The sequence below is a fragment of the Rhipicephalus microplus genome, chromosome 7 (genome assembly GCF_043290135.1).
Source record: "Rhipicephalus microplus isolate Deutch F79 chromosome 7, USDA_Rmic, whole genome shotgun sequence".
In the NCBI taxonomy this organism is placed as follows: domain Eukaryota; kingdom Metazoa; phylum Arthropoda; class Arachnida; order Ixodida; family Ixodidae; genus Rhipicephalus; species Rhipicephalus microplus.
The window spans coordinates 146,324,528-146,351,167 of record NC_134706.1 but is presented as its reverse complement, the minus strand read 5'-3'; the positions used below and the strand labels follow the sequence as shown (position 1 = coordinate 146,351,167).

Below are 26,640 nucleotides of genomic sequence, written 5' to 3'. Positions count from 1 at the left end.
CACTGAAATTTTCATGGGTATTTTAGGTGATTATATTCCGCCCGCGTGGTTATTGCTACCCCCCTATTCGTGCGGGTGACTGATCTTCTAAACCTGATTGCGGTGAAGTAATCTACCATCGGGAGAACCTGAATTATTGGAAGATCTTGTGATGAGCGGGCTAATGCGTCAGCCATTTTATTTATTGTTAACCCACAGTGACCTGGTACCCATACGAATTACAGGTACTTCTGCTGAAACGGAACTGAAGATCGTAACGCAGTGATGGCACGACAAGTATAAGTAGCTTTAAGGGCTGTGCATTCCAAGAGCGAATCAGTAATTAATATTGTTCTGTTCTCATTCCTCGAAAGTTTTCGCAGTGCCATGATGACTGCCATTAGCTTTGCCTCCAAAACAGGAGTGAAATCGGGCAGCCTCACGGCAAATGACCAGCCAAGTCATTTGGAGACTATCCCTACACCTGCCCTTCTCTCATCGACGGGAGCGTCTGTGGCTATTATGTTACGTGTCTGTGTATGCTGCAGAAAATCTGCTAGCCTGTTCTCTAAGAATTTTCGGGATAAAAATTTTGATTGTGGAGGAAAGGTCTCATCATATTTTATAATCAGAATATGGTTTCAGATATCAAATGCAATTTGCAGATTTCCAACAACCTCTTGTTTCTTTTCTGAAGACTACTGTCTGCTATTTCAAGCCCCAATTTTGTCGCGCCAGAAGAAGAAAAAAAGTACGCTACAATGTCTTTGTAAAGCGGCCCTAACACAAAAAGTATGGCCTCGCGTTTTTCTGCTGCAGTGTGTTGCTTGGGGCCAGTTAGTCAAAACACGACACATCGTTTACTGGAGGAAGCAACAGATAATTATTTACAGGCCACTCATTATTGAACTGTTTCTGTTTCTGTTTTAGAGAGCTCCAAAATCTTGAAGGCGCCCGGTGCAACAATTGCCCCTTAATGGGTGCAGCTCCCGACCATGGAAGTACACAGATCTGTGGCTCACTTTTGTACTGTCCGCAACACGAATTACTTTCAAATACAAAACGGGACTGCAGTGTCGTCAGCACAATACTTTCAAAGCTTGCGCCTTGGCCATGCACTTGCGACCAGCCGCTGAGATGCACAGGCTGCGGAAACACACGCGGCAAAAAATAATGGCTATGACGTCATCATAACTAGTTTAAATGACTGAAGCGTGGTGACGTGGAGGAAGTGAGGGGTCTACAAAGGGTCCCCTTCGCGGGCCTCAATGACCCGATGGAGTCAAGCTCTCATGCAGACTTCAAAATATTTAAACTATTTCCAAAATATATATTGCCACCCACACGTAGTGGGTCGACAGCAAGAGCGGCTCTACCATCTGAAGAAGAGAAAGTAGATCGCGTGCCTCTTCTCGACTCGAGAGCCAGCCATGGCTCACGCATTGTGCCAGCACTAGCTATTCGGTGGTTTAATGAACCCCCAGTACCTGGGAATCATCGTGACAAATTGGTGAATGTGCTGGGTAGTCTCACGGATGCTACAGACCCCGCCAGGGAGCCGTAATACAAGTCCAGTGCCAGTCAATAATCCCGTGCATCGGACCAGCCACCGAATCAGGGAATTGCCTCCGGAAGTCGACGATACTGCTCCCACCACGTCAACAAAAATTAACAGCACTTCGGTACAAACCATGCCAACCAGCACGGGAAGCACGTCGTCGAACCGCTATACGTTGGAAAGCCCGCGGGCACCGGCGACGTTCCAAGGTACGGAGCGCGAGGATGTTGAGCACTGCTTAGTGGGCTTCGAGCGCGTAGCCGCTTTGAAACAGTGGGACGACGCGGCGAAACTGGGTCGTGTCTACTTCTATCTCAAAGACGGGGCACGCACTTGGTATCAAAATCGAGAGGAGCAGCTGATGACGTGGCCCAAATTCTTTCGTAGACTTCTGCAGACATATGCCAGCGCCGACCGCCAAGAAATAGCTGAACAAGCTATTCTTGCCCGCGTCCAGTCGCCAAACGAAAGTGTGACCGCGTACGTCGAAGAAATGACGCGCCTCTTCCGTCGGGCAGATTCAAGAATGACGGAGGAAAAGAAGTTGCGTCAGTTGATGCGCTGTGTCAAGGACCAGCTTTTCGCCAGCCTCGTGTGAAGCCCTACGAAGGCGGTCGCGAAGTTCTAGACCGAAGCCGTGACAATGGAAAAAAAAGTGCCGCCATATCCACGAAGTGAATGATGATGAGTGGGCGAAGCTCCGGAGGTAAACCTGGTAAACCATGAGTCCCCCGTACATTTTGCCCACTCGATTTTATTGCAACGCTCCCCCTAGCGTACGTCGCCGCACTATATCGAACGATGACACGCGCCATATGTGGCATCATTCCTATTTTATAACACCTCGCATCTTTCATAATCAACTACACGTACCGCCGTCTAGTTTATAACATCTTGCATCTTTTGGACGGATGGACGGACGGACGGACGGATGAACGGATGGGTGGATGGATGGATGGATGGATATGGCAGTACCCTTTAGATCGGGTGCTGGCTAGCGTAATACTTAATGCCGTCAGCTACAAGTACCGCCATCTAGTGAACACTGCAAGAACTGAACGAGAGGTGGCTACATACAGGGGACGCACAGCCCACGCCCTAAGGAGCTTCGCCCCTAAAATGCTGTAGCAGCGATCAAACGAATACGACAGGCAAGTCAGTGGCATGTCCACTGCTGACATTTTCACCGCCGCTGGGACCAGCAATGATTCCTTACGTGAACTCATCCGTAATATCGTACGCGAGGAGTTGCGAAAGACTGGTGTAACAGCTCCTCCTATGGTTAGCTCTATTGCAACTGTGATCAAGAATGAGCTGCACCAGGCTCTCCGGGACCCCTTGACCCCTGTTACAGCTGCGTCAGCTCCTGCTGAATACCGCCGTGGGACAACCTACGCGGAAGCCTTGAATCGCCGCCATTGTTCGTTCATCCTGTCCCTGCAGTTTCACTCCAGTCTGCGCAGCACATACCATACTACGAAGGCACGTACACGCCACTGCCCCTGCCCTTTGCAAGTGTTGCTTCCGTTGCCCATCGTTCGGTGCAACTGGTCCAGTACACCGATGATCGCACTCGTCTCCTCGGATCTGGTGTCTGGCGCACACCCGCTCACCGGCCTCTATGCTTTCACTGCAGAGAAGCTGATCACTTGTACCGCCAATGCCCATATCGCCGTCTTGGGCTTAGCGGTTTCTCTGCGTACTCGCCACCACCCCGTTACGGCCAGAGACCACGCGACATCGAAAACTACCTCTCCCAGCAGCATGCACCACCATCGGCCAGGCGCCAGTCGCGCTCGACATCACCGAGGCGATTTTCATCAACGCCCTCAGTGGTATTCTACCGCACAATCTCCCAGCCCCCGCCGGGAAAACTAGCCGAAGCGACTTCTGGGGGCGGGGTCGCTGAACATCGAAGCGCTGAAGACTTCCTATTGACGCAGAACCGTACAGAAACTGGTCCGCCATCACCTGCTGCTGCAAAGGATAGCCGGCTTTCACTCGACATAGCAGTGACAATTAATAGTTGTGTAGTTAATGCGTTAGTGGACACCGGCGCAGACTATTCCTTACTGAGCGCGGAACTGCTGAACGCAGCTGAAGAAAGTAATCACGCCGTGGCATAACTCGCAGATTCGGACAGCTGGTGGCCATGTCGTCACACCACTGGGCGCCTGCAAATTTAGAGTACAGGTTCAAGTGTATACATTTGTAAGAAGCTGCCTCGTTATACGTGAATGCCCCCGTTACGTCATTCTGGGAGTTGACTTTCTACAGGAAAATGGAGCTATCATCGATCTGCAAGAGCGCCGCGTCACGTTCTCAGCCCAGGGAGGAATCAACTTGCAGGATGATGGAAGGCGTGTCGACGTACTCCGTATTTCTGAACAGAGCGTGACGCTTCCTCCCCGAGCAAGTGTTGTAGTCGACGTAACATGCTGTGGTTTGAGCGATGGCGATGTGGTGGCCGAGACAAATTTAGAACACCTCCTGCAGCAAGGCATCTGTGTAGCGAGAAGTGTAATACACGTTCGTGAAGGCCGATCTGAATTACTCGTTACCAACTTTAGCAACGAGCATCGACACCTTTTCCGTGGCACTGCGATAGCGTTTGCCCATTAAGTAGCAAGCGTAACTAACTGTCTCGCGTCAAAAATAGCGAATAACGAAGACACGCCAATGAGCAACATTGACATCAATCCTGATCTCTCCACCGATAACCAAACTGCGCTGCAAGCGCTCTTGTTCGAGTACAGGTCTTGCTTCGCAAGTTGCTCAATGATCCACCAAACGTTCATCACTCAACACAGGATCATCAAGTACGAGGACGCACGCCCAATACACCAGCACCCCTTCCGCGTGTCGGCTAAAGAACGTGAAGCGATAGGTACGCAAGTTCACGAGATGCTTGACGTTGGCGTTATCGAACCATCCAACAACCCGTGGTCATCTCCAGTCGTGCTTGTCAAAAAGGACGGGTCGCTACGCTTCTGCGTCGATTACCGAAAGCTTAACAACGTGACGAAAAAGGATGCGTACCCACTGCCGCGTATTGACGAATCGCTGGATAGACTTCGTCATGCCCATTATTTCACTTCTCTTGATCTCAAAAGCGGGTACTGTCAAATCGAGGTAGATCAGCGAGACCGCAAGAAGACAGCCTTCGTGACTCCAGATGGCCTGTGCCAATTTCGAGTACTCCCTTTCGGCTTGTGTTCAGCGCCGGCAACTTTCCAGCGAATGATGAACACTGTCCTCACAGGGCTCAAGTGGCAGACTTGTCTTGTCTACCTTGATGATGTGGTGGTCTTCTCTGCCACGTTTAAGCAGCACCATCACCGCTTGCGCAGCGTGCTGGAGGCTATCCGATTGGCGGACCTCACATTAAAGCCACAGAAGTGCCACTTCGGCTATGAAGAACTAGAATTTTTTTAACATGTAGTTAGCACCGAAGGAGTACGGGCCGATCCAGACAAGCTTGCCGCTGTTGCCGAATTACCAGCTCCTGTCGATAAGAAAGCCGTCCGGCGCTTCCTTGGTTTGTGCGCCTATTATCGCTGGTTCATTCATGGCATTTCACAGATAGCAGAACCTCTGACTCGTCTCACAAGGGAATACACGCCGTTTTTCTGGGAAAACGAGCAACAAGCAGCTTTTGATGAACTGAGACAGCGCATGCAATCAATGCCCATTCTCGCTCATTTCGACGATGATGCTGACACGGAGATCCATACTGACTCTAGTAACGTTGGGCTTGGTGCAGTGCTCGTTCAGCGTCAAGAGGACATTGAAAGAGTGATAGCCTATGCTAGATGCTCTCTATCCCGTGCCGAGGCGAATTATTCCGCTACGGAGAAAGAGTGCCTCGCAGTCGTCTGGGCAATCGCCAAGTTTGGCCCGTACCTTTATGGTCGTCCCTTTAAGATAGTGACGGACCACCACGCCCTCTGTTGGTTGGAAAGCCTGCGCGACCCTTCAGGACGGCTGGCATGGTGGAGCTTGCGGCTGCAGGAATAATTTGTCACCATCGTCCATAAGTCCAGCCGTAAGCATGAAGACGCTGACACACTGTCACGCGCACCCCTTCATGTTGTCAGTCAGGAAGCAGAGGAAGACGAAGGCTTCCTGGGCGCCATTAGCTCATCAGACTTGAGCACACGGCAGCGGGATGATGCAGAGATTCGTCCAATCATCGATCATTTAGAGGGCCAGGGCACAATCATACCACGTAATTTATTCCGCTCGTTGCCATCGTTCTGCCTCCGAGTTGGTGTGCTGTACAAGAAGAACGCTCGTTCGAACAACTGTGCCCTACTCCTGGTTGTTCCTCGAAACATGCGAGACGACGTCCTCTTCGCTTGCCATGACGAACCCACATCCGGTCATCTGGGCTACTCACGCACACTTGCCAGAGTGAGCGAGAGGTAATATTGCCCAGGACTTTCCGCAAGCGCCAAGAAGTACGTCTAAAGCTGCCGGGAATTTCAGCGCCGAAAGCAACCATCTGATAGGCCAGCTGGTTTGCTTCAGCCCATTGAAGCACCTTGCACGCCATTCGACCAAGTTGGCATGGACATTCTCGCGCCGTTTCCCCTGTCTGCGGACAGCAACAAATGGGTGATCGTCGCGACCGAATATTTGACGCGCTACGCTGAGACACAGGCGATCCCACGAGCCACGGCTTCTGAGGTAGCACAATTTTTCATGCGCCACATCGTGTTACTACACGGTGCTCCTTCCAGTATAATAACGAACAGAGGGACGGCATACACGGCGCAGCCTATGGACGAAGTTTTCAAACTGAGCAACAGCAGACACCGAAAGACATCTGCGTGCCACCCACAAACCAACGGACTTACCGAGCGACTGAATAAGACCATCGCAGACATGATGTCCATGTACATCGACGTACAGCACAAAACATGGGACGGGATCTTACCTTACGTGACCTTCGCGTATAATATCGCCGTGCAAGAGACCACGCGATATACGCCATTTCGGCTTCTCTACGACCGCGAAGTGCAGACCATGCTGGACTCTATGCTACCGTGTCAAGACGAAGACGAGTTGGCAACTGACGCTGACAAAGTCGCAGAGCGTGCTGAGGAAGCCCGACAGCTCGCGCGACTACACATCGGCCAGAAACAGCAGGCAGGCGCACGGCGCTATAACATCCGCCACAGAGAATTGTTTTCTAACCCCGAAGACCAAGTTTGGGTGTGGACGCCCGTCTGCCGCCGTGGCGTCAGTGAAACGTTAATGAGCGGGTACTTTGGCCCATATAAAGTGTTACGCCGCGTCAGTGACGTGAACTACGAAGTGGTTCCGGACTCAACATCGCAGACATGGAGCAGGACACGACCGAGGCCGGACGTCGTTCATGTGTTGCGCATGAAACCATTTATTAGGCGTTGTTCGTAACTTTTTCTTTGCCGTACACTGTCCTTTGTGATATATTCATTTTGTGCACTTGCTTCTCGTTCACTAATTTTTCCTATACTGGCACGCTCGTTAATTTCTAGTTTTACTTGATCCGAATTTCCTATGTCTTTTTTTTTCACGTGCCCATGTCGTAACAACGGGGTGATGCTATGTACTTTTCTTTTCCTCTTTTGGGACTTTTTTTGTTTTCGAAAGGGAAGATAATGCCACCCACACGTAGTGGGTCGACTGCAAGAGCGGCTCTATTATCTGGAGAAGAGAAAGAAGATTGCGTGCCTCTTCTCGACTCGAGAGCCAGCCACGATTGACGCATCGTCTCAGCGCTAGCTATTCGGTAGTTTAATAGACCCCCTGTACCTGTGAATGATAGTGAAAATATGCTGTTTATATTTTGCAAACTGTATACAAATGTTCACAGGAATCAACCCTGCTGGCTATCTCGGCCGCAAAGTTTAGTGTCAGGAAGCATTTTTTTCTTGTGTGCATTACCCGCACAAGTCCGATGTGCATCGAAATGACACGCTTTCAGCAAATGCTCCCGTACACTGACAGCCAGCGATCCCACTAGCTAGCATTTCCCTGGCTCGTATGCAAGAACGCGAACTTGTCTATTTGTACGTGGTACTAAGTCATTATGATGGTATATTTTTTCCACACTGCATTCATGATTCGCCAAGCCGGCTGTACTCTGTAGCGTACATCGCAGCCGCAGTGCGCTGTACGTTACCGAGGAAAAAAAATATATAAGGCCCAGTCGTCAGTCCGTGCACTTTATGAAAAAAAACCTAAGAGTCAACGTAAAGCATCTGCTCATGTCACCGTGCGAAAGCAGCGAGAGAGAGCTCAGAAACTTGGTAGTAACAAATAGAAACACGACCGCGCTAGTAGTTCCACCTTATATTTTTGTAGTTTCGTTGTTGATTGTAATATAAAATTAACCCTGTTGCGGCTACCGACATGTTATTCGATCGCGACAACATTTCTTTAGGGCGTGTTTGATATATATACAAGCTTTGGAAAGATGTGGAGATCGAGCCTTTGTCGAATATGCGATGCACAAACCTTAAGCGAATGCCATATTAAAAAATGGCAGCATATCCACGCAGTGACTGATGGAGAGTGGGACAAAGCATCCATCTGTCCATTCGTTCTTGTTTCCGTTTGTCCATGCATCCGTCTGTGTGACCGTCCATGCGTCCATTCGCCCGCCCGTGCGTGCGTGTGTTCGTGCGTCCGCTCCTCCACCTGTGCGTCTGTCCCTGCGTTCGTCCATGCATCCGCGCCTGCGCCCGTCCATGCGTCCGTCTATCGGTGCAGCCATCCGTGAGTCCGTCTATGTATCTGTCTGTGTGTCCATTCGTCCATCTATTCCACACTCCGAGTACCACCAACTCGCAAATTTTCATCCTTTATTCCTTTTATAAAAGCACCTCCATCAAGCGGACATTCCAAGGACTTAACGAGAAGAGGCACACGCACACTTTTTTGCGGCTTGCGCTTCGTGTCTCTTTAAGCACCTCGAGTTCTTGTTGTATACTAGTTCACTGTATTTATGGCAGCGCAACCCAACGCTCGATAAACCTTTCTAAAACTAATAAAGTTGCGCCCGGTGAGTATAACGTAGCTACCCCTTCTTGTCAGACAGTGCTCAATGTACATGCCAATGGCTGCTAAGGGGGAATGAGAGACAGGAGAATACGGCCTTTAGTTAATGCGCACGCCACGAATTTTTATTGTTCACCAACGCACAGGAAAAATCTCTCACCGGCATAACCTCAGAGGTCAAAATGTAAGACTGGTTATACACTACGACATCTACTACGACTACGAGGGACGAAAGTGTGCCCCTATAAGGAGCTTCGCCCCTAAAAAGTTATTGACCATATACCCGAAAAGAATCTAGGATACGAAGGAGGACTGGTGCGCACGGCGTAGACCCGCTTGAAACAGGTGTCGACGCTGGTGCTGAAAAAATTTGGCAGATTCTACGTACAGTGGGAATCGATGATATGCAAAGGACGAATGAGAAATGTTCATATGTCACTTTAAAATCACCACAACGTTATGAGCTGAAGGTAATGATGCCGTACACCACTTCCGTGTAATCATTATGATGTTTTCATGTGTCGTTTACCTTCGTCATCTATTCACGTCAAGTGATACCAAATCTAGTATATGTGAAGCAAAGAACGTGACAAGCGTGTCATGTTCTTACATAACACGCTTGTCAAGATTATCATGTTTGTACCAGTCATATAACTCGTCATTCATTGACGTCACGTAACACCAAATTAGGTACATGTGAAGCTAGCAAAACAGCCGCGAGAGCATCATAAAGGGCCCAATATACTCCTATGTAGCGTTGACGCGCGTACGCTGGGTTCAGCGATGCTACGTTAGCAAAACGCGAGCACTCTTTACTCCTACGCCAGGTAGGTAGGTAGTAAGTGCACTGATCATTCCGCCTCTGCCCCAAAACATGACAAATGGGACTCACGATGGGCGGCGTACAGCGAGGGCTACAGCCCTACAGCAACGATTTGGCTCAAGCCCGGGAGTCTTCTACACGGACGAATCCGGCCCCCACCACGTTGGGTGGTACACGGCCGCTGTGGTTCACCAAAACGTACCTATTCAAGGACTCACCTTTCGAGCACCGGATATCACACACGCGGAGGAGGTCGCCATAGCCCTCGCCGCAGCGGACCCCGCATCTCGGATAATTATTACCGATTCGCGGAGGGCGTGCCAAAATCTCACACGGGGTTGCATCAATGATCGCGCGGCCAAAATTTTTAAGCGATGCTATTATCTAGATCGCCCAAAACCACGCACCGTCATCTGGACTCCTGCTCATACGGGGCTAGTTGGAAACGAGGCTACAGATGCCTCGGCCCGCGCGCTTAATTACCGGGACCCGCCTCACGCTCCATCGCCTGATGTTCCAGAACCCAATCCGGCTAGCTCTTTCACAGAAATCACCGCTATGTACAAATCGAACAGGCTCCGCTTCCCACCCCCAGCATCGGGCCTGCCCAAGAAGGACGAGCGCTGGCTCCTCCGTCTCTATACCAATACAGTATTTTGCCCGGCGATACTCAAACATTTCAATCCGGCATTCTCTGGGGAAGGCCCGCACTGTGACCATCCGTTCACGGATACTTTCCATATGGTTTGGGCATGTCCCTCAAATCCAGCGGTCCCGCCACTTCCTTCCCCTTCCCTCCCTACCCGAGAGAGCTGGGAGGCTGCCCTGCTCGATTGCTCGACCCTAGAGGACCAGCGTGCCCTAGTGGCCCGAGCGCGTGCTGCAGCAGAAGCCACAGGGGTCCCGGACTAGGGACTCCTCCTAGATTTGGTAAGGGGCCGGCCCTTAAAGCCGTCCCCAACTCTCTCCTGTCAACTCCTACGCCAGGCGCTACCAGCGTTCGTCGGCGCGGCCAAGCGGCAACCAGCGCGAAATGTGACATGCTTGCATTTCGCGCTGATGAGTTACCCAGACAACACTGCGTTTCCCACTTTTCGTGACGAAGGGATGCTGGACGCGCTGAAATGCGCATGTGTCAAAGCAACGCAGCGCGGCGCGCAGCTGAGACTATACGGTAGGACCGGCGCCGGTCATGGCAACGCCGTCGAACACTGCATCACGTCATGTCGAAATGTATTGGTGCCTTGATTGTGGCTTGTATTCATGTTCTCACATGACACGCATCTCATGATTATCATGTTTGTACCAGTCACTTAGATCCGTAATCCATTGGCGTCATGTAATACCATATTCGGCACATGTGAAGCCAGCGAAACGGCCATGAGCGCAACAAGAGTGTGGCATGAAGTCATGTTGTTACGTGATACGCATATTATGTTTATCCTGTTTGCCCCAGTGTCATACCTTGGCCATCCATTCACTTTCCGTAAAATCAAATATGGTATAGGTGAAGCCAGCGAACAACCGCCAGTGCATCATGAGCGTGGCATGCACTCATTTTACATGACACGCATCTCATGATTATCATGCTTGGATGTGTCATTTACCTATGCGTCCATTCACTTCGCGTAATACCAAGTTAGGTACATGTGAAGCTAGCAAAACGGCCGTGAGCGCATCATGAGTGTGACATGTAGTCAAGTTGTTACGTGACACGCATCTTATGTTTATCATGTTTGCCCCAGTGTCACACCTTGGTCATCTATTCACATCCCATAATACCAAATATGGTATAATTCAAGCTAGCCAAACGGCCGCCAGCACATCATGAGCGTGGCATGTGTCTCATGTTTTTACATGACGCGCATGTCATGACTTTTATGTTAGGGTCTGTCGCTTGTGTTCGCCATGCAATGATGTCATACCATACCAGTTTGTTTTGCAACATGCTTTGTGAACAAACCACTCAAAAAGCTGCAGGACCATGAAATGTCAATCATGACGTTCATGCCATACATGTCATGATTTTCAAGTTATGACTAGTCAAATATGTTCTCCATACAGTCGTGTTATACCATAACAAGTTTGGTATCGTTACCATTCATATAACGGCCAGGAGAGCTAAAAGTCAGTGGCGGCTGGATAGATAGATAGATAGATAGATAGATAGATAGATAGATAGATAGATAGATAGATAGATAGATATATAGATAGATAGATAGATAGATAGATAGATAGATAGATAGATACGCTCAATGTTTCCAAAGTTCGCTGAGATGTGCTTCGCATTTAAAAATTTGTTGAAATATAACTCGGTGTAGCGTTTACTCGAGTAAACGCTTCTTTGAAACGCAAATATACGGGAGGTGGGTGTGGTATTGTGTAAGTTCATTGCAGAGAAACGAGCCGAAAGGGTAGACAGATTAGTTACGCTTCTTCAGCAGCCAAACAAACGCAGCCTGCTGGCCATTTGCAATGACAGGCAGCGTCTGTATGGCTGCCGAAGACGCGCAAGGGCCTCTACCAGGGAGGCTGGCGCTGCGATTGTTTTGACGTCACAATTGGGGCAGCAGTTGTGTATCACGGAAACTTTGCTCTTGCGACACCACATGCATCGTTCTTAATGACTGCACAGGTTCTTAGTCCCGATTTTACGATGCAAATTAGTTACGACAATGCAATCGGGGCACCGATTCGTAGTTTGCTTGCCCGTAATCACTTGTTTAAGCAATGGGCTTCGATATAAAGGGAATAACAGTGGTGTCTACAGCAAAAGCGCAAAAATGCGGAGTTTCTAGCAAACAACGCATTTTTTTTCTTTTTTGTGACATTATCACGTAGGTGGCGCCGCTGTATGTCCTCGAGGACAATAGTGTTTCTACTCGACGTGCGGTTGAGTGTTGCACGTGGTGGAGAGGGTGTAGCGAGAGACAAGTGCGTTGTTAGCGGGTGGAGGAGTAAGCAGCTGCTGATGCGGGAGGAAAAAAGTGGCGTAAATGCGCAGCTGCGACTTGACCAACTAGGCACCAATCCAACACCTGCGGCTAGGGGGTTTGTGCAGACTCATGGTATAGTTTTACACAGGTTACTCAACGAGCTTCTTCGCATCTAAAACTAGCGTTGCTGCCGAACGAAACGGGACGAAAAGCATGTCTTAGATTGGTTAAGGGTTGAAGCACTGGCCTCAGGATTAAAAGGTGCTGCGTTCGTTTCGAAATGGTGTATGGCATTCTTTGTTTGCGCGGACTTTTTTCAGGGGCAAAGCTCCTTATGCCATGGGTGGTGAGTCAACGATGTATGTAGTAGTAGCAGTAGTAGTAGTAGTAGTAGTAGTAGTAGTAGTAGTAGTAGTAGTAGTAGTAGTAGTAGTAGTAGGTAGCCACCTCCACGGCTGGACAAGACGAGCGGCACGCGCTCACTTTTTTGAATTTAGAGGGAAACCTGCCCACAATATTCATAAATAAAATGATAGTTTTTTTTTGTTGGAGTAACCTACATCGGTGAGTGTCAGTTACTTCATCTACAATAAAAATGCCTTAAATTTGATACCAGCTAAAAAATTCAGTAACAAAAGTAACAAAAGTAAGACTTTCAGCACTATCTGTCCGAAAAAAATTGCCACATTAAATTTCCTGGGCGTAACTTCCTCGGACTTAGCAAGGTCTAGCGAGAGTTGGGTCTCATTGACAGCATTTACAGTGGTAAAAGGTGGGAACTAAACAGGAAGCGCAGTCCATAAGATAGTGCATGCGTGCCACTCCTCTAGTCTGGCCGAGCCACCTCTCGTTTAGTCCTTCGAATGTCCGCTGGATGTCGGCACTTATATTTAGTGGATACATGATGAAAAGATTGGAAATGGCAGTAGTTCGAGAGTTCACTGGATGTACGGACGGATAGACAGACGCGTGGATGGAGAGACAGACATATGCACGGACGGACGCATGGATGAACGGGTGAACGGGCACGCAGCCGTACGGATGGACGCATGTAGGTGGCACACATGGATGCACGGACGGGCGAAAGCGCGAATGGACAGACGGCGCTTCGCCCCACTCATCATCATGGTCTCCGTTCATGTGGAGTGATTTTTTACTAATGCTTGGCCCAAAATATTTTCAATACAGATATTTGTGACAGCCACACATGATGATTCTCACGCTGTAGAGCTGTTTTGTGCTCCGCTTCTCTTCAGCGTCCACCATACGCAGCATCCGTCATTCACCAGAAGGCACCATATGCCTTGATATGGCAGGATCATAAGCAACCACTATTGCAAATGGTGCAATCAAGCATTCACATTGTGTGCACATATTAAAGACGATAGTCTTTCTTGGGGACCTTCGACTTAAAAATTTTGGGGCTGTCTGTCTGTACAATTGTCTGTTTGTCTGCCCTAAAGATACCTCTAACGGCACCAAACGGCCAACCCCATCCGCAGTGCCCACCAATATTGCTCAAGGTTTAGCGTTCATAGTTGTGCGATTGCCAATTAAAAAGCAAATATTGCGCATATCTGAGGCGTCAGAACAACACGTCTATGTTTTGTATGCCAACGTTTTTACTAGAAGAGGCACACACAAGTAACTCTAAGGATTGTAGCATTTATTGCGCTGCGCTTACTGTGCAACGCGATGCTAAAGAAGTTGTTTCTAATGCTTTGCTATGACGACACGGTGGTGGACCCCCGTCGCTTTGCATTCTACACCTTATCAGCTCCGAGACTGGCGCGCATCTTTCTCCGCGGTTACGCACGCCTTCGTTTTCGAACATAACTGCCTGATGGCGCTCGTTCGTCTCCGCTACACGCTCGAGGCACTCGAACGCAGCGCCTTAAGAATATTGTTCATCGATTTTCTTGCACAGAACATCAAATAAACGTTTTGTTCACTCTCTCCTGACACGAGTTTATCATCTTTCGACGACATTTACAGTGTAACAAGTATATTCGGGTGAATGTTTATTTGTAGAGGATTTATCAAATGAAAGATGAAAGTTGTTTGTTCTGTCCTTTGTGCGGACATAAAACATTCGCACATTGCACGCCCATGAATTCCTACTTAACCACTGGAAGCACATAGGGTGCTTGAATCCCCACAAACCATTCAATGTTTATCTAAAGAACTCCACATTGATTAGCTTGCAGCTAACATACTCCACTCCGTTAACGTAGTTTAAAAAAAACACGGTATTTAGAACAGCAGAAGTGCCTTTCATCACACCAAAAGTGCCATTTGCAACGCCAGAGTGCATCGTACTTTGCTGGACAATGTAATTGCAGTATGCGAAAGCATGGTACACGCAGAATTAACGATTGCATCTGCTTTCGTGGTTAATACAAAGAGTGTGAGAACTACACATTTGAGTTTATAACTGGTAACACGTTAGGAGTAAAATATAGTTTCGATGCGTTTGCAGTAATAATACGTGTAGTTCGTATAATCTTTTAAGGGCAAAGCTTCATAAGCTGCGACTCAGTACCACCTCCACACTCCGTTCTAGTAGGCACCCCTTAGTCCTCACAATGTTCACAAGATGGTGCTGTGCCATGGCCTCTGAGATTGCGGGCGCTCGGCGTGTTTCTCTCCGGCTGTCCGAATCGCCGCACCCGCCAGCTAAATGAACGAGTATCGCCTTGCGCGCCCGGCTACCGCGAGAGGGCGCGGATTCTGGCTGTTGCTTCTGAAAAACATTTATTTACAGATGCTATTTACAGGGAGGGTGGGAACGGTCCTTAAGGGGCCGCCCCGTACAAACACTAGGTGAGCTCCCTCTTACGGGAGCCCATTGGCGTTGGCCGCGGCCCGGGCACGCTCGACCAGGGGTCGTTGGGCCGTCAGGTCAGAGCAGCCGAGCAGGGCTGCCTCCCAGTCCTCCCGCGAAGGGTTGGCTAGTGGGGTAAGGTTTGGGGTTTTTCGGCATGCCCACACCATGTGGAAAATGTCAGAGGAATTTTCCTCACAATGCGCGCACTTCCCCGTGCAAGCGGGGTCAAAGTGTTTTATTATTGCCGGGCACAATAGAGTTTTAGTATAAAGGCGAAGGAGGATTCGCTCCTTCGCCTTCGTGAGGCCCTTACAGGGTTTCGGATAGACGTTATGGCCGGATTGATAAAATTGTGTGACTTCCTTAAAGGTGTAGGCGGGATTTCTTAGCGAACTTCAGCGAGTTTGAGCGTATCTATCTATCTATCTATCTATCTATCTATCTATCTATCTATCTATCTATCTATCTAGCAGCCTACGACATTTAGCTCTCGTGGCCGTTTCGATATGGGTATCAATACCAAATTTGGTATGCCAATGCATGACTGTGTGAAAAACATATTTCAGCAGTAATAACAAGAGAATAGTCAAATGGATGTCATGAGTTACATAATTTACTTTTCATGGTCCTGAAGCTCTTGCGGTGGTTTCGTTTACATAGCATGTTGCAAAACAGGCATGGCATGACATTATTGCATGGTGAAAACAAGCGACAAACCCTAACATGAAAATTATTACATGCCCGTCATGTAAAAACATGACACATGCCACGCTCATGATGCGCTGGCGGTGGTTTCGCTAGCTTCACTTATACCATATTTGTATTATTGGACGTGAATAGATGACCAAGGTTTGTGACTGTGGCAAACATGATAATAATGAGATGCGTGTCATGTAACAACATGACTGCATGCCACGCTAAGGATGCGCTGGCGACCTTTTCACCAGCTTCACTTATACCAAATTTGGAATTATGGGACGTGAATGGATCGCGAAAGTAAAATATCAGTGCAAACACGATAAACATGATATGCGTGTCATATAACACCATGACTACATGCTACGCTCATGACGAGCTCCCGGCCGTTTCGCTAGCTTCACATGTACAAAACTTCGTATTACGAAACGCGAATAAACGAAATCGGAAAATGACACTTAGAAACATAATAATCACGACATACGTGTCATGTAAGAACATGATTACATGCCACACTCATGATGTGCTCGTAGGCTGTTTCACCAGCTTCACACATGCCAAATTTGGCATAACGTGATGTAAATGTATGGCGAAGGTATGTGACTGGTGCAAACGTGATAATAATGAGATGTGTGTCATATGAGAACATGGCTACACGCCACAGTCAAGGCGCCTATACATTTCTAACTGACGCGGTGCGCGTGCTCGCCGGCGTTGTGACGCCAGTTGACGGTCCTGCCATACACACAAAGCCGATTCTGACCCTAAAGGATGTAAATGAGCTTGTCGCCCGACGAGCACCCTTTGCTTCCTATTGGGTGTTCAAAAAGGGTGCTGAAAAAGGGTGCAGAGTTCAGCACCCTTAAGAAAAGGGTGCAGAGCAAAAAATTCATAGGATGTAATTAAAGCACCCTTTATAAAAAGTGCTGTGATGTCATAACCCCCTTTCAAATGGGTGTTGGAAGGGCGCTCCACAGCGACGTTCCAGTGAACCAAATCTAGGATTGACGCTGGAGATAGCTAAAAATGCAGATTGCTGTATACTCTGTAGACCATGCTGAGTGACAGCCCACATACTGTTTGTTAGTACTTGAACACAAGTACTATGTCGTCCATTCCACCCTGAACACGTGCACCATGCACGCGGCCGGCCCTCCACAGAGTGCCTTCCGCAGGCGCTTACAAAACTAGCACCAATACACAATGACAGCTCTAGGTGGGGCTTTTGCATCATTGTGTTTTTAAAAGCGCTACAGTGAAGCGACTGGCAAGTTGGCTGCAGTGTTTTGCTTTTCCTATACGTAGGCAAATAGGCAATCCGGCACTGTTATCGTGAAGTGCTACAATTGTGCCTTACCCTGTCCAGCTGCTGCTCCTCGTGTTTTTGTTTTTTGCTGCTCTGGATAGAACAAGCCGCACTTATTGCACTTCTTAAGAACAGTGCCAAATTTTAGATAAGCTTGTAGTGTTGCAAGAGCAAAGATAGCTTCACCGCAAACGAAGTGTGATTTGGTGAAGCCGCCTTTCTCCAGCAGCCAACAAAGTGGAGGCCCCACTTACAGCTGTCTGTACGTTTGTGTACTAGTTACCAAAGTGCCCTCGAGAAGCGCTCAACAGAGTGGCGGATGCATAGTGCAATGTTCAAGGTGGAAGTAGACAATATGTAAACATATACCTTAAACAAGATATATTGAATAAATATGTGTGTTTCAATAATCATGAAATTGATCCGAGAGTGCGTATATGGCCTGTGCTACCCATTTTCGGTCCAGACTGAGTGTAATCTATTCAAGGCCCCTTCCTGCACACATGCATGCCCAATTTATGGATGCTTGGTCACCATACAGACGTGTATGCCAGCAAATTAAAAATTCATAAGTTTCGAATACTGGTGATTATTTGAGAAGCCGAATACTCACTTTAAAAGACACACAGATAATATGCTCTAAATACAGAACGTTACCACAAATTATGTGCAGCAGAAGTGAGCTTTTATGTATGTGAGAATGCAAGGTATTAAGCCCCCAAAAAGTATATGACAAAGAAATTAACATGATGCAAATAGTCACTATTTTATTTACATAGCATACAACCCAAAAAGACTGACAATAGTAAACATGAGCATGAACTACGGCATCGATTGTGATGGTGAGATCTGTGTGAGTGAGGATCACTCTTCTGTTTTTCTAATCTTTTTCTTATGAGTCGACATATTTTTTTGTGACGAGACTACTTTTTTACCTTTGAACGTTCTGACTTTCCCTCCTTTGCATAGTAGGTAACAGATAAATTATTTAGAACAACAAAATATAAGTTAGAGGCATCAGCAGTCCAAAGGCACTTATTGAGAGTGTTGCAAGTGCCCACACAGAAGAAAAAGAAAATGGATAGGAAAGTAGGTCTGTGTTAAAACATGTGGACTTATAAAACATGCTTTGGTCATCGTGCTGAAAGCCTTGACTATGAACTTGCTCAAGGCTTATATACAGCTCTCCCTTTATATATGTGTGTGTGTTTCTAAACTTGTGCGTTACAAAATCACAAACTGTGATGGATTAATATATTGTGATCATTCAAACACTTGCACAATCCATATTCAGCTGCCCAGGCGACTTTTGTTCCTTTGACAGAAGTGTGGTCAGGGCATTCCTTCTCTACAGCATATCCGCACCCAGAAGCCTAAAATAAGGATAGAAGTAATCACCAAGAGTTTCACAAGACAGACTGTCCAAGATACAATATGCTTTGTCATGCTGGAGTGTTCTTAGTTCTGTGTGAGTAGAAGTCAGCATCAAAATCTGCTTTGTTTTCAACGGGAAACATGCCTGTTGGGGGTACCCCAGGCAAAAAGCTGTGTAAACAACTTGACAGTACCTGGGGGCCTACAGAGGGTAGCACATACAGTAGATTTCACATACAAAAACAAACAGCATAGTAGAAAGGAAATATATATACGAGAAACATCTGGGCAATGATTCAGCATGATGAACACGTGAAATATGAGTTAGGTTTGAGTAAAAAAGCTGTTCATCAAGTAATTGTTCACATCCGATTTGAACAAACCGAATAAGGCAATGAAGTTATTTAGGGTTTTTAAAGAATTGTAAAGTGCCAATAAGCAATATTCTAGTCTGGCTCTACTATAGTGTGTCATGTATGTAGTACTAGTATTTGCCTTTTAGGTATGCTGTAGTCATGAATATATTCAGTCTTCTTATTACCTAAAACATAGAATGTTGCAGTCTATGTGTTTATGTTCAATAAATAATTGTTTATGGTAGCATTCAGGCTACAAATTTGATGCTGAAAATTCGGCAGATCCCCCATACTTTAGGAATTGATGTTACGTGAAACACGCGGATGCAAGGTGAATGTGATTTATTTTTTATTGAGCGATTTTATGAAGTGGAGCTCTATATATGTACAAATTCCCGCACACACATACGGTAAACAGCTTCGTATGTTTCATTTCTTATGGGGAGATGTTACACCCATGACAACATTAGCAGTTATTTGCAGTTTCGTAACGATGCCAGCAGAAACATGGATATTAGCCACACTAGAAGTGGTAGGCTGGTATGAAGCATTGATGTTTGCGCTGGGACTCGCGAGGATAGTAGCCCTGAACACTGCTACACAAATACCTCACAGGATGGTGCCTGACTACAATAAACTTTGATTCGACCTCACGGCTGCATCATAGGAGTGCATATGTAATAGTTATAAAATTTAATAGCCAGTACTGCAATGACAGTTGATGTTACACAAACATTGGAGACTATTTGTAAGAGTATAACCGAGGCCGGGCACGGCTTTGTGGTAGAATACTTAATTGCCAAGCCGAATAGAAGGTTTTGATTCCTGCTGGGACACTTAACTTTATTTTTGCATTCATTCGGTCAATGCTGCCGATGTCAGCTTTTTATTATGACAGCGTTGAAGAGCTCGTGTCACAAAAAACCCACCACCGGCGTCTGCCCCGTTGATTGTGAGCGAAAAATCGTCTGTGGATCTATGACCGAAAAATCAAGTTACCTAGTTTCCAGAAACTCAAACAAATCCTACTTTTATGACCTAATGGAGGCATGCTAAATGCTGCAAAACAAAACCCTCAAGTCGTACTACTAGACACTCAACGCAGGGCTTAACACACGGAAGTCCATTGACATCGGCCAAAAATTAACTTTTGATGCACAGCGCTATTCCTCTTCCCTATTTCATGAACCGCACAATGACATGTTAATTGTAACTTGGTATTCTTGGTGGGCTATATCGCAAAAAAATTCAAGGATTATGCAAAAAGAATGGCATCAAATTTTACCAACATGTCATTGAAATAGAGACACAGGCTACTAGTCATTTATAATGCTAACAACATTTAAAGTAAACGCATTGAAGATAGCTGGTAGCCTTTTTCACTATCTAGGTATCATTTTTTCACTATCAAGGTATCAAAATTCTTCCATGTTAGCCATAGTCATAGGGGGGAACAAGCAGTACCACCAAAATCGCGCTCGAACGAGTGAACAACTGCTCAACCTAGCGCTTGCACAGCTAAGGTACGGCTATTCAGCCACTCATAGACAAAATGTATTGACCCCGGCGTAATTGCACGCTTTGAGAAGCGCACCTACAGCACACTGTGTCAAGTTTACGCACACTTAATTAAGCTGAATATCATTCTAATTTAATGTTATACGTGCCCGGTGGATGCAAACATATTTGGTCATACAGGAAAGCACAATTACCTTATAGTAGTCACACACAATAAATGATCATGTAGCTGTTGAAAAGAGGGCGCGTAACATATGAAACTTTCTTCAGATACTTCTTGGCATAGAAAACGAACAAGGCCGCGTAAATACAAACGCGGATACTACGTCATTCTTCTCCATTTTTCTAAATTAAATACGAAAAGATCTAATTCAACGCGAATCACCGAAATACTCCAACGCACGCGACACACAGACGACGCTTACGGCTTACAGGTGCTGTCGTCGAACAGCGTCTGACGGCATTGCAAAAATATGGTGATTCTTAGCGTGCAGAGCGTCGCCCGCCGAATCACAGCCACCCAGGCACATTGCTTTAACTCCCCTCCCCACGGAAAAAGTTCGTCCGCGCGTAACGTTCCTGAGCTTAGACTTGAGCCTAATGAAATTAGACACGTCAACAGGCTTGCTACGTTAATAAAAACTCACTTATCATCTACTAGCTAGGAAAACCTTAGTTCACAACGTTATACTATTGCGTTCCCGGTGTTAACCGTGGGAGGAGCCAACGACGCGAGCGGAAGCACAGCAGCCTGGATCAGGCACGCCGCCACCTTGGCGGGAAAAGCAAAAAAGAAAGCTTGGACAGCAGAAATATCCACCTCCCTTTTTAATTTGGCGAGCGCTCGACGATACGAAGCAGCCGGTCCTCTCTTGAATGTAGTGCATCTTCGTATAAGCAGCACCAACAGAACACGAAAGACAGCGCAAGCACTCTTTGAACAACATAAAAAAATTGACTTTAAACGTTTTGCACACGGCCGTTCTGGTCTCCAGGAAGGTTCCGCCATTTCTGTCCTCCTGACACCACTGATCCGCATTTGCGCACAAATTCTTTTATATGAGGAGTAAATAGATTGTTTCTGACTAAAAATATTATAAAAAGTAGTGAAAATAGAAGATATGGTAGTGTGTATTGCACAAGATATTTCTTAACTTTGAAAAAGAAAAAAAACATAACGCGTATTCGCGCGAAATTAGAAATGTCAAAAAGCGCACGAAGCTTAAAACGTTGGCTTGCATGTGTATTTCATATCGACACCTGGCTGTTACCGATAAGCTGGCTGTTAAAAACAGTGTTAAAATGGTTGTAGATAGTGCAAATTACAGGCAGCAAGCCAAATTTCTCACAACAATATTAGCGTGCTGGTTGGCAAACATTATTCAGGCTCTCTTTAGTGAACTGTTTTTAGGAAATTTTGTCAAGGCTCATTTTAACTTGCCTTGAAGAATATTTCTATGAACAAAAGCAGAAAACGTTTCCTTTGTGTTATAATAATAGAATGTCAAAGTCCATAGCACACCATAAAAATTGGTAACAAGTGTTAACTTATACAATATAAGATTAACAAATATTTGTACAACATAAAAACTATTTTCTCTACCATGGTCTTGTTGGTTTGTATTTCTTTTTACTAACAAATGTATGATTTTTATAAACTGTCCCGGACAAAGTTTTGTTTGCAATGTTAGGCGCAAACGAGGCCGAGAGCTCTTTATGTGTAAGTCACAATCCTTTTGTAGCTCTACAAGATGCGTACTCCGCCATTGGCTAGTGAGCTTGTAGCGCATAGCTTGGTCAGCGCCGGCCGTGAGGCGACGCGAAAAAGGAAGCAAGAATGCCAGAACAAGTGCAGAACTTACATTCAGCAGGGCCCTACCGATATTCAGATATCCGTTACTGCGGTGTCGCTACTAAAGAGACCATGGTGTCTAACCAATAGACCTCTAAAAGCTGTTGGTTATGCTCTATGACCATGATGCTCACAAAGTTTTGTCGGTGACTGTGCACCCTAATGGGTGCTCATCAGCACGCATTAGTTGTTGCAGCCTTTTTGCACCCTACTTTCCACACTTTTGATGTGTGCACCCTTTTGGTTCCGCTTGTTGGGTGCTGAGGCGCGAATAGGGCGCTCAAGGGTGTGCTTAGGGAGTCGGCAGCCTTTTTGACACTCTTGTGGGTCAGAATTGGTTTACTGTGCATACTCGCAGGCGCGCGCCGAGCTGCGTTGCTTTGACACATGGGCGCTTTAGCGCGTTCAGCATCCCTCCTTAACGAAAAGAGGGAGACGAAGTTTTGTCTAGTTAACGCATTGGCTTGAATTTCGCGCTGGTGTCCGTCGGATTCCACCGACGGACGCTGGTCGCGCCGGTCACGCCTGGCGTCAGATTATAGAGTGCTCGCGTTTTGCTAACGCGTTTGACCAGCGTGCGCGCACGACAACTCTACATTGAAGTGTATTGGGCCCTTGAAAATGCGCTCGCGGCTGTTTTGTTAGCTCCACATACCATATTTGGTTTTAAATGACGTCAATGAATGACAAAAGTGTATGACTGGTGGAAAGATGATCATTTTGACATTTCGTGTCAAGCAAGCACATGGCAATATACCGCGCTCATAGCGTGCTCGTGGTTGTTTCGCTATCTCCACATATACTAAATTTGGTATCACGAGACGTGATTAGAAGATAAAGGTAAGCGACACATCGAAACAGGATAATCATGACATGGAATTCATGTACGGGACCGTTTACCTCCACTTCGTCACGTTGTGCTGATTTTAAAATGACATATGAACATTTCTCTTCCGTGCTTCGCATATCATCAATACTTGGAATCTGCCAATTGTTCATCGTGTACGAGCAAGAATCACCGCCAGAATATTCTGGCTGAACCGAAAGAGAGTATTTTTCGGTGGACAACGTGGCAGACAGCAAAGCACGTGGGGTTCCAGCATGCGCATGTTTTTTTTTGCGTACAAGCAAGAATCACAGCCCGAATCTTCTGACAGGCTGAACTGAAGGAAATTATTTTTTACTGCATTTTTTGGGGGGTGCACGTTAAAGAACCCCAGGTGGTCTAAATTTCCGGAGCCCTCCACGACAGCGTCTCTCATAATCATATAGTGGTTTCGGGACAAAACCCCAAAAAGAAAAAGAAGAAGATGCATTTTTTTGGTTCCAATCACGAATAAAAGTATAGTAACTGCAGCATGTTTCTGATAGGTAATTCTATCTTCATCCTCATCATCAGCCTGACTACATACACTACAGGACAAAGGCATCTCCCGTGTTCCGCCAGATAACTCGGTCTTGTGCTTGCTGCTGCCAATTTATACCCGCAAACTTCTTATACTCATCTGCCCACCTAACCTTCTGTCACCCCCTTCTTCTCTGGGATTCGAGGTAATTAACCTTAAAGGAGTCATGAAATGCTCACTCTAAAGCGACTATGCAAAGTCACTAGGTGACGTCATCATAACTAATGCTTTACCTATCGAGGAATGTGGAACTCTTCGGTACTTGCGAGTTCGTGCTACTGTAACACTAATCAGCGTGTTTGTCATAAGCAATCGGTGCTAACTTGAACTCCGATGTCAAATTAAGCAGCGTCCTGTGGGACGCGTATAGCGTATTGCAGACGCCGATGAGCGCCTCTTGCGTGTTCTCGATATGCCATAGAGTTCCGCGTTCCTCTATAGGCAAAGCATCTATGTAGGTCCACTCAGGCTGATGATACAGTTAGCGGATGTGGCTGTGGATGGCGCCGCATCGCCGTTGTGAAGTGACCATTTCACGACCCCTTTAATGACCAGCAATTGTCCTGTCTACATGCTACATGTCTGGCCCATGTCTAATGCCTCTTCTTGATTTCAATTGTTATATCCTTAACCACCGTTTGTTCCCTAATCCACTCTGCTCTCTTCTTGTCTCTTAAGGAAGGTTACACCTACCATTTTTCTTTCCATTGCTCGCTGCGTCGTCCTCAATTTAAGCTGAATCCTCTTTGTAAGTCTCCTTGGTTTTTCTCCGTAGGTAAGTACCAGCAGGATACGGCTGTTGTACACCTTCCTCTTGAAGAATCGTGGCAACCTACCTGTCATAATTTGAGAGTGATCGCCAAACGTGCTCCACCCCATTTTTATTCTTCTAGTTACTTCAATCCTGTGGTTGAGCTCCGCAGTTATTGACTGCCCTAAGTAGACATAGTCTTCATAGACATTCAAAACTTCAAGAGGACTAGTATCTATCTAAGGGCGCTGCTCTCTTCTGAGGTTGTTGTACATTACTTTCGTTTTCTGCAGATTAATTTCAAGGCCAACCTTTCTTCTATCGTTGTCTAACTCCGTAATCACGAGTTGCAATTTGTCCCCTGAGTTACTCAGCAATGCAATATCATCGACGAAGTGCAGGTTACTAAGGTACTCTTCATTAACTCCTATGCCTAACTGTTCGCATTCTAGGTACCTGAAAACCTCCTGTAAGCAAGCGGTAAATAGCATTGGGGAGATTGTATCCACCTGCCTTACACCCTTTTTGATTGGTATTTTGTTTCTTTCTTTATGAAGCACTAGGGTAGTGGTTGATCTCCAGTAGATTTCTTCCAGGATGTTTATATATGCTTGATTGATGCCCTGAATCCGCAGTGTCTGCATGACTGCTCATATTTATACTGAATCAAACGTCTTCTCGTAATCTATGAAGGCTATGTATAGCGGTTGGTTATATTCTTAGCATTTATCTATTACCTTATTGATAGTATGGATGTGGTCAATTGTTGAGTAGCCTGTTCGAAATAATTCTTGTTCCTTTGGTTGATTGAATTATAATGTTTCCTATCTCTGTTAGCAATTACTTTTGTAAATAGCTTGTACACTACGGAGAGCAAGCTGATCGGCCTGCAATTCTTCAAGTCCTTGTCATCTCCTTCTTTATGTATTAAGATGATGTTAGCATGTTACAAAGCTCTGGTACTCTTCCCGTCAGCAGACACCTCGAAAACAGGGTGACTAGTTTATCTAACAGAATCTCTCCTTCATCGTTCAGCAGATCTGATGTTACCTTATTCTCACTAGCAGCTTTGTGTCTTTGCATGCTTTCCGAGGCTTTTCTGACATCTTGTATCATTACTGGTGGGGTGTCAACTTGGTTACTGCTAGTTCTTATAGCATTAATGCCGTGGCTGTCGAGGCTACTGTACAGATCTCTGTAAACCTCCTCCGCTATTTTAACTATCCTATTCATATTGATAGTTATTTTGCCTTCTTTGTCACTTAGTGCATACATACGGTTTTTTCCCTATCCCAAGTTTCCTCTTCGCTGCTTTGACACTTGCTCCGTTTTTCACAGCATGTTCAATTATCTCCAAGGTATGCCTTCTTACAAGAGATACCTTACGCTATTAAACAACTTCGAAAGCTCGTACAGTTCTATTTTGTCTGTTGTACTTGAGACTTTCATTCTTAGATGTTTCTTAATGAGATTCTTCTTTTCCTAGGAAAGCTTGCCAGTGTCCTGTCTAACTACCCTGCCTTCAACTTCCAATGCACGCTCCTTAATGATACTCGTCAGAATATCATTCATTGTATCTACGCTAAGGTTGCTTTTCTCAATAAGAGCCGAGTACCTGTTCTGAAGGGAGACTCTCAATTTTTGTAGTTTTTCTCTCAGTGCTAGCTTATTGATTGGTTTCTTGCGTATCAGTGTCTTTTGTTCCTTCTTCATGTCTAGGCCAATTTGAGATCGTTCCATTCAATGGCCACATCATTATACCTTGCCAACGACTTCCACATCCTGCATGATGCCTGTGTGTGCACGCTTAATAAAGTCTACTTCGTTCTTATTTTTGCCATTAGGGCTCCTCTATGCCCACTTACGGTTTCCTCGTTTTCGGTAGAAGGTATTCAAAATTCGTAAATTACTTCGTTCTGCGAATTCTACTTGTAGCTCTTCTGTGGCATTTCTAGTACCGATGCCGTGATCTCCTACTACCTGGTCTCCAGCCTGCTTCTTCCCTACCTTTGCACTAAAGTCTCCCATCAATATAGGGTACTAAGTTTCTACCTTCGTCATTGCCGATTCCTCGTCTTTATAGAACTTTCAACTGAAGCGTCATCATGGATGGATGTAGGCGTGTAACCCTGTACCACCTTCATCTTGTATCTCTTAATGACTTGAGTCTATTTACAATACCTACCACTCTTTCATTATTAATATATTATT

At 46.3% G+C, this 26,640-nt stretch overlaps 1 protein-coding gene across 3 annotated transcripts in view; it reads left to right on the top strand.

Annotated features, from left to right (window-relative positions):
• Positions 1-26,640, top strand: part of LOC119185478 (uncharacterized) — a 228,456-nt gene that overhangs the window by 32,052 nt on the left and 169,764 nt on the right. The window contains exon 2 of one of the 3 annotated variants that reach the window (XM_075868324.1): positions 8,761-9,054. The exons of the other annotated variants lie outside the window; for them this stretch is intronic. The gene's annotated coding sequence lies outside the window, so the exon portion shown is untranslated. The remainder of the gene's footprint in view (positions 1-8,760; positions 9,055-26,640) is intronic. 3 annotated transcript variants of the gene reach the window in all.